General features: G+C 43.1%; 1 pseudogene; it reads left to right on the top strand.

Moving 5' to 3' along the window:
- Positions 1 to 561: 561 nt before the first annotated feature.
- LOC123083627 (disease resistance protein RGA4-like) lies at positions 562 to 7,850 on the top strand (annotated as a pseudogene).
- The last annotated feature ends 943 nt before the right edge of the window (positions 7,851 to 8,793 follow it).

Here is an 8,793-nt window from a genome sequence, read left to right as displayed (position 1 = left end):
GTTTGACTTTGCAATTTGCCGGTGTGATTCTTGTGTGTGTTGGTGTTGGTTGTGTGCATCCTAACTATGCAGAGGCCGGGTGTGTACTCATTATGTTTGTATCACTTGATGCTCCATTTTAAGCAAATAAAATCCACCCTTTTTCGAAAATTTTCCAAAAAAAAGATAGATGGTAGAACAGAGAAAATGTACAGCTCAATTCCTGATGCAAGTCAACACCGTCGGGAGCGAGCCTATGGGATATGGCCACGCAGAGAGTGCTACGATGCAAACAGCACAGCTGCAGAATGCATGTCTGGTTGACAATTCTTAAAGAGAAAAATGAGCTGGCCTGTGAACAGACTGTTTGAAGTGTGCGCCCACCGTGTTTGGTGGGAGTGGGGGATGCTCTGACCGCGTTACTACTGTATACTAATCCTATGCAGTTGATTTGATGTGATGGGTTGGCACTATTAGTGCTAATAAAACTGTAGGTCTCCTCTCCTTGATCCTTCCATGGCTTCTCAGATGAGCTGCTGAACTTCATTGTGTCCACGAAATTCCTTGCAGGCGAGAGAGAGAGGAAAGGCAAGAACCACTGAATCAGTGCCCGTAATGGTCTGATCAATCAAGAGAAGGTGCTGTGGAGATGGGGGAAGTAGCCGCGTTTGCCACCGTGGCCGGCACCATGGTCGGTAGGATGGGGCCTAAGCTTGCAGATTTTTTGCTGAAAAATCAGAAGCTGCGGGCAGATCTTGTGCATGACATCGAGCACATCAAAAGAGAGTCCAACATAATTTCTGCCACCATCAAGCAAGACAGCATCGACCGTCCCCCGTGGAGCGGCAACGAGCCTCATAAGCAATGGATCACGATGGTGCGTGACTTGGCGTGCGCCATTGACGACTGCATCGACAGCTTCATACACCGCCTGCCGCTCAAGACCGGCGCGTCGTGGCCCCGTCGGAAATACCACAGGGTGAAGACGAGGAAGGTCCGTAACAAGTTTGCCAAGGCGATCCGTGATCTAAGGAAGACATCAAATGATATATTCGAGCTGAGAAGAAAATACACAGACAAGAAGTTGTATGGGGGCGGAGGCGGCGAAGGTGGATCCAACACCTTGGATCCAGATGCACCTGGTGAGGAGACGGAGACAGACGAGGAGATGGAGGCGGACACCGCCCTTTCAACTGGTAGCGTACATGTGGGCTTGAAGGCTGCCGGGGATGAGCTCATGGAGCTGATAAGTGAAACGGCGCAAGGCCAACAAGCTAAGGAGCTCAAGGTGAAGGTGATCTCCATAGTTGGATTCGGTGGTATAGGGAAGACTCTCCTTGCTAGGCAAGCATACGACACGATCAAGAACCAATATGAAGCATGCGCTTGGGTTTGTGCTTCAGACAAGCGCGCAAAGGCTGTTCTCACAAAGATACTCTGGAAACTTGAGAAGCATCCCGCCATTGGCAATAGAGGTGGAACTGCAGGCAGCTCCTGCACCATGAACAAGCTCCGTGCAACCATAAGAAGGTGCCTTGAGACAAAGAGGTATACATTGCGTTCACACCCTTCACGTTTCGGTTGATTTTGTCAACTCATGTTTCTCCCTAATTGCACATCACATAGCCCATTACCGCCACACTTCACATATAGCTAAAAATTTGCATCTTTTGTTTAGAGAAAAGTATATTTTTCGTCCCTCGACTATTGGCATAGTTTAGATTTGGTCCTTCAACTTCAAAACCGGACAATTTGCACCCTCCCCCCCAACTACTGAAACCGAACAAGGTTCGTCCTTGGACTCGATTTTAACCGGTTTTGGTGCTGACTCACCCCGGTTTTGACCGTGCTGACACAAATTCATGTACTTTTTTAGATCCGCAACTTTGTTTTATTCATCACATTGCATGCCTTAGATTATATGCGCACAGTTTGATCCAGGCACACAATTAGGCCATTACCTAATGCCTTACATTACAGGAAGCTCGCAAGTAAATGTAACAGTACTAAGCATCAATATGCTTAAGAGTACCAACGCATCCCTTTCTTATTCTCTTCTACGCCCTGTGTGTTCAAGCACAGTTTAGAAAAATCAGCAATCACGCATCATGCTGAACAAGTGGACCCTAATCCTAATCCTATTAGAACTCGAGCACTGTACTACCAGGAAAAAAGAAGTCTCCCCACAGGAATCGAATCAAGTGAACAAGCTCGCTTTTTCAGGGTGTTGGCAGCGCGTTTTCAGGGTGCCTTCACATGCAGATCAGACGACTTTTTGCAGGCCCCGCAATCACTTATTTTAAATCTGTCATGTAATCTAAAGATGATAATGAATCTTATCTCTAGCAATTAGATGTACCTAAATATGTGGCGAGAGATATCTTTGCTAAATTAAAATCATCTCTTAATTAAGAGAATACAAGCTTTTTTTTTTCTACTTTTGTCTCCCGTTCACCTCAACATTTTTCCTATATAACACTCTTAAGATAACACCATTGTACAAGTGCTATGGTGCTAACTAGTTTAACCCCAAAGTAAGGTGCGAGCAAAAGAGGGGAATATGTGCCTGAGCACAAATGTTGTCATTATCTCGTCGCTCCCTTTGCCTCGAGATAATGCCCTCACGTGGTATTTTTCTCTTGTATAATTTTAAACATCAGTCATAGCTGCGCATTTACAACGGTAGTATGCCGTCATGTTCCTCCCGGTCCAGATCTCCACGGAGCAGGCTGCTTCATGGGCCATAATGGACCGGTGCTCCTGTGTTGTCATCAACGCGTTGGGCATGCGACATCTCGTAATGGAGCTCCTATTGAGTGCCTTTAGTGACAAACTGCTACTAAAATGCATGTTGGGCGACGACACAACCCGCGAAGTCTCTCACTCTATCAGCTCACCATGGTCGGCACACTAGCTTCGCCTGGCTTTTTTACTTGCTCCTCTGCTACTCGTTCAGGGGGGGGGGGGGGGGGGGGGGGAGCAACTACCGGTTTTCAATGTGTTTGAATAAGTTGGTGAAATAAAAAAATCATGGATTTTCAAAATGTTCATGAAATTTATGAACTATTCATGAATTTAAAAATATTCAAGAATCTGAGAAATATTAAAAATATATAAAATATTCACGAATTTGAAAAGTATCCCCAACTTAAAAACTGTTCATAAATTTTAATGAAAAATGAAAATTTAAAATGAACCAAATAAATAAAAACCAGTAAAAAACCACAGAAAAGAAAAAATGGCCAGAACCTTCTCAAAGCCGAACGATGCAGAAAAGGCTCCCCCACATGGGCTGGCCCGTTAGAGAAACAAAAGGTATGCTTCAACAATTCTTAATGTTGTCATTTTGTGCAAGGGCTATGTCGCACTTACTGTGAGACCTACACTCCTCTCACGCTCCCTCTAATGGCCAACCAATTATGTGTGTTACTGTAACTTCGTTAGTTGTTTTGGGAAGCATTTATGCACTGGTTCAGACTGGTTTTAGAAGCTTTCACCCGGGTTTTTCTTCTTCTGTGTTGAGCTTTTTGTATCAGTTTTCACCAGTTTTTTCAGGGGTTTTCTTCTTTCTTCTTTTTTTCCAGTACATGTCGACTTTTTAAATATATGTTGAACATTTTTTGGTATATACACTGAACATGTTTTCGATACACGTTGAACATTTTCAAATACATGTTGAACATATACAGGAATACATGTTGAACATATACAGGAATACATGTTGAACATTTGTCAATTGCACATTGAACATTTTTCACACACGCGTTGAACATTTTCCCAATACCTATTGGCCATATGTCCTAAATATAAGTCTTTTTAGAGATTTCAATATGGACTACATAGGGATGTATATAGATGTAGTTTGGAGTGTAGATTCACTTATTTTGCTCCGTATGTAGTCCATATTTGAATCTCTAAAAACACTTATATTTAGGAACGAATGGAGTACACAATATTCATGATTTTTTTAATGTGATGAAGACACTTTTTGAATGATATGAACATTTTTATATATTACCTTGACATTTTTTTACATTAATGAACAAATTTAATGTGTCGTGAACTATTTTCAAGTTTAAGTAAAATAATCATTGAAATAAAAGCAAAATTACAAAGTATAAAACAAAAATAAAAAAACAATGAATGAAATGTGCATAACAAACTAACAAACTAAAAAAAGGGCAGCCCGGTGCATGTAGCTCCCGCTTGCGCAGGGTCGGGGAAGGGTCCGACCACTTTGGTTCTATAGTAACACAAGAAGAATTTTCTACTGGGCTGGCCCACTAGCAACTCATTTGAGGCGATGCAGCGATCCATGTCTCTACACCTTCTTTTCGTATGATTGTTTGTTTTGAGTTTTGATTAATCTGATTCAGGACCTAGCCCAAGCCTAACTGCCCCAGATAGGCTTATTTTTTGAGATGGTCAGGCTAAACTGCCTGCCTCAAATGGCTGCCCTCAAAAAGAGCATTTTGTGTGTAGTAGTGTATCTTTTACTAGATATCTAGGTAGAGCAAATATATGTGTTCTTATCTAACTCATTCCATCGTTTATAGGTTCATCATTGTGATAGATGACATGCGGGAAGATTTTTGGGAAGATATAAAAGATGCGTTCCCTGTGGTTCCCGGGGATAGTAACAGAGTTATCATTACGACGGCCACTCAGACCATTGCAAATGAATGCAGCTCTGCAAATGGTCATGTTTACGTAATGAGAACTCTTGACGAGGACCATTCTGAACAATTGTTAATGAAGATAGCCTCCTCGGATCAGTACCCACCACTAGCGAGTGAAACCGAGCTCTGTTCAGAAGCACTGAAGAAATGTGATGGTCTACCCCTTGCTCTTGTAACAACTGGCAAGCTGTTGCATGGTGATCGCACACGGGACCGATGGGCAATTCTATGTAAAACCCTTGGCGTACATCTGGAGAATAATAAGAAGTTAGCAAGTATGAAGCGTGTGCTCATCCGTAGCTACACCAGCCTTGGTAGCCAAGATGTAAAGAATTGCTTGCTATATCTGGGTATTTTTCCCATTGGTCGTCCAGTCAGGAGAGGAAGCCTGATAAGGAGATGGTCAGCTGAAGGGTTCATCCCACCAGAGAGTGTCGCTATAGGCAATTTTGATGAGCTGGTCGACCGGAGTATCATTCAGCCTATTGATGCCAGCAGCAGCAACATCGCAAAGGTGAAGACATGCCAAACCCACGGCATGATGCTCGAGTTCATCATGCACAAGTCCATGTGTCAGAACTTTGTTACTGTGTTGTACGATAACGCTACACTATCCAGTGATGTCCGCTGGCTTTCTCTGCATGGTGCAAGCTCCAAAATGGATCGAGAGAATTTGCATCTTGTCCGGTCTCTGACAATCTTCGGTAAAGCGCACAAATCTGTCTTGGACTTCTCCAAGTATAGACTGATGCGAGTTTTGGATTTGGAAGGGTGCAATGAACACTTGGAGGACGAGCACCTAAAGGTGATATGCAGCAACTTGTTTCTGCTCAGGTACCTAAGCCTCAGGGGCGCAGCTAAAGTTCAGGTTCTTCCCAAAGAGATCAGGAAGCTTCAGGTTTTGGAGACGCTCGATTTAAGAGGAACGAATATAGAGATCATGCCCACACAAGTCATGCATCTGCCATCTTTACTTCATCTGTTTGGAAAGTTCAAGCTCCCACAAGGTGTAGGAGGTCGGAAAATACATAAGCTTCATGCTTGGTTGGAAGAGAACAGTAAACTGCAAACTCTAGCAGGGTTTGTTGTTGACAACAAGAGCCAACGATTTGCACAGCTGATGAATCATATGAAGGTGCTGACAAAAGTGAAAATATGGTGCGAGTCTAATGCCACTGCCAGCAGCTCAAGTCATGTCTCAAAGGCCATCAATCGGTTCATGGGGAAAAGCACTGATTCTTCTGATTTCAGTCATCTCTCAGAGGCCATCAAGGACTTCATCGAGAGAGGCGCAGATCCGAACACTTCACTTTCGCTCTCAGTGAACTTCAACCACGAATGGCCTCAAGACTTGCTGAATTTCTCCCTGAAGAAGGACAAAACCTACTATGTAAGATCGCTCAAGCTGCAAGGGAACAACATATGCAGCCAGCTGCCTCAGTTTGTTACCATGCTACGTGGTGTCACTAAGTTGTGCCTTCAATTCCCTCGTCATCAGCTGAATGCTGACATTCTTGTTTCCCTGGGCAGTGTGAGAGGCCTGAAGTACCTGAAGCTCATTGCAACTCAACTGGACATGCTCGTCATTGGACATGATATACTCCGAAACATGCGGCACCTGTGCGTTGTGGTGGAAGTTATGACTGGGATGGTAATCGAAGAGGGAGCTCTACCATACCTCGAGTCTCTCCAGCTACTATGTAAGGATCTCAACTGCTTTAGTGGCACGAAGATCCAGTCCCTACCATGTCTCAAGGAGGTAGCCCTCCATGATGGAGTGTGCAAGGAAACAAAACAGGAGTGGGAAGGAGCAACGAAGAACCATCCCAGACGTCCCAAGCTCTTGTTTTCACAAAAAAAATGGTTGATGATCATTTCATGGGAAGCGAGGCTGCTGTGGAAATTAGCCTTCCGGCAACAACTACGCATACAATGGCTGTGGAAAGTGAGCCTGCGCAGAATTCTGAGAGCCATGATGCACCACCTACTGATACCACGTTATTGGTGACAACACCACCACATGTCATTTCTACTCAAGAGCCTGGTAATAAGTGGTGTGCCTCTTATTTAGTTTAATTGCTGCTTTTGTTAGTTCGTCGGTTGTGTTGATTTGTATGCACTCTCTCTTCATGCATGTATGTGCCATTTTTTCTGTGCAGTACAAGTTGTTACTACTTCTGAGATCGTTGATGCTCAGGACCTGATGGGAACTGAGTCTTCTACAGAAAGTAGTTCTGTGGCAACAAGTACTGATAGGACCAAAAAGATTGATGTGGAAAGTGAGCCTGCAGAAAATTCCGAGAGCCCAGTAGCATCACCTATTGATATGATGTTATCAATCACAACGGCACCCAATGTCATTTCTACCGGAGAGTCTGGTAATTAAGTGATGTGCATCTTATTTTACTTAATTACTCGTACTTTGGTTGATTACTAGTGTCGTCGTGTTGAGTCGTATATACTCTCTCTTCATGCACGCATGTTATATATATTTTTTGTGCAGTCCGTCTTAATGGTGGCTGTCAACATGGTGATGATTGGAAAGATGTGGATAACATTGAGGACCCTAAAGATTTGTCTACAAAAAATGGTCGGATCACTCAGGTGATAGTTAAAGAGGAGATGGTAGGAGTGGCAGATTTAGAGGATCTGCAGATGGACGATGGCACCCAGGTAACATACACATTCCCACTGTTTTAAATTCTTCCAGTGCTTCTCTTAGTGATGTACTCTCTCTATGCAGATATATAGGGCCTAATTCGTATTTGGAGATTTACTTTGACCACCGATAAGATCAATAATATATTGGATGTATGTTATAAAAAAATATCATTGGAAATTCTTTCAAATATGTGTTTTTATAGCTAACAAGGAGAAGTCTGAAAGTGATTAGAGATATTGTGGTTGTTCCTGTTTCCTTTCATGATTACGTAGTTGGATTTCTGAAGTTTACTAGAGATGTTAGAAAGTTGAAGTTGTTGGAGCAGTTGTTTTAGTTTTGACTTTCGGCCATATGTTTCCTACTACTATTATGGGATTTCAATTGTCAAATTGGTTATTGCCACCACTGGTTTGCAGAAACGAGGCCTACAAAACAAACAGCGCATGCGTGCAAGGTTGTTGTCGCTGGTGAAAATTGGCGTCTTCCGTCAGAGAAGTCGACAGGGGCGGTTGCTGCATCGGCTGGGTTAATCTTGCTCGGGACATGGCTAGGATGTATTTCGAGTATCAGGTTGGTGTTTTAAGTAACTGTATCTTCTGTTGCTTCGACAGCTGGACTGTCCTTTTGAGTTTTCAGGCATTGTGCTATCAATTTCTGTTGCGATAATGGTGGATTCTCAGGTGCAGGGTGTACCAGACAGACTGTTACGGCTATGGGGACTGTTCAGCTGAAGATGATGAAGTGCTACAATCTTGCTCGCGATATTACAGCTATGGATTTATGTTGTCCTGTGACAGTCCGCCATGTATGTTGTCGGCCATATATTTTGCCCCATTCGAGTTTGGCGTCTACATCACAGAAGTTAATCATAGTCCTTCATACAGTCACAAGATCAGATTCCTCTTTTATAATTTATAATTGCACATTCTAGTATGCGGCCGTTAGCATGAACTATCTCGTTACATGCCTATTATCCTTGTTTTGATTCTGGTGCTTTCATGAATGTAATCAGGAATGTAACCTTTTCTTCACACACACACACACACACACACACACACACAGAAAAAAAAAACTTTATGAATGATTGATTGTGTTCAATTTATGTGTGCTAGTCTTAGCAAGAAAATAATAATAAGAATTGAATGTTGCATTTTACTCCTAATACTTCGTTTGGTATAAAAATGGGGATTGCACGTTTGGTATACTTCAGATAGAATGTTGAATTTGGGATGTGGGCTTCCTCCTCTGTTTAGCAAACTCATGGTGGTGAAGAACTGGTTTAGAGGTGAAAATATAGAGCTACAAGATGTTCAGTAGTAGAAAGCGGTGGTTATCCCCCAATCTCCTCCCATGAATTTGATTTGCTGCTCAGGAATCATGAGCAGCGGGACGACCGAGGGAGGTGCCGCCCGTCAAGCCGTGTTAATGGCGGCTGCTACCCTATAATACACGTGACTATCCTCGCTGGTCCGA

The sequence above is a fragment of the Triticum aestivum genome, chromosome 4A (genome assembly GCF_018294505.1).
Source record: "Triticum aestivum cultivar Chinese Spring chromosome 4A, IWGSC CS RefSeq v2.1, whole genome shotgun sequence".
NCBI classification, from domain to species: Eukaryota; Viridiplantae; Streptophyta; class Magnoliopsida; order Poales; family Poaceae; genus Triticum; species Triticum aestivum.
This window is presented reverse-complemented; position numbering and strand designations above follow the sequence as displayed.